Genomic DNA, 626 nt, shown 5'->3' with positions numbered 1-626 from the left:
CGACCGGTTTGATTGCCTTGCTGTCCAAGGGACTCACAGGAGTCTCCACCAGCACCACAATTCAAAGCCCGCAATTCTTCAGCACTCAGCCTTCCTTATGGTCCAGCTTTCACAGCCATACATTGCAACTGGGAAAACCATAGCCTTGACTATATGCACTTTTGTTCGCAGGGTGATGTCTCTGCTTTTCAGTATGCTATCTAGATTTGCCATAGCTCTCCTCCCCAGGAGCAAGCGTCTTTTAATTTCTTGGCTGCAGTCCCCATCTGCAGTGATCTTGGAGCCCAGGAAAATAAAATCTGTCACTACCTTCATTTCCTCCCCATCTTTTAGCCAGGAAGTGAGAGGACCTGATGCCATGATCTTAGTTTTCTTAATGTTGAGTTTCAAGCGAACTTTTGCGCTCTCCTCCTTCACCCGCGTCAAGAGGCTCTTTAGTTCCTCTTCACTTTCTGCCATGAGAGTGGTATCATCTGCATATCTGAGGTTGTTGATATTTCTTCCAGCAGTCTTAATTCCAACTGGTGATTCATCTAGGCCTGCCTTTCCCATGATGTGCTCCACATATAAGTTAAATAGGCAGGGCGACAGTATACAGCCTTGCCAAACTCCTTTCTCAATTTTGA

This window comes from Varanus komodoensis, unplaced genomic scaffold, assembly GCF_004798865.1.
Source record: "Varanus komodoensis strain SLA01 unplaced genomic scaffold, ASM479886v1 scaffold16, whole genome shotgun sequence".
Classification (NCBI taxonomy): Eukaryota; Metazoa; Chordata; class Lepidosauria; order Squamata; family Varanidae; genus Varanus; species Varanus komodoensis.
The sequence above is the reverse complement of the archived record's forward strand: the minus strand, read 5'-3'. Positions refer to the sequence as shown.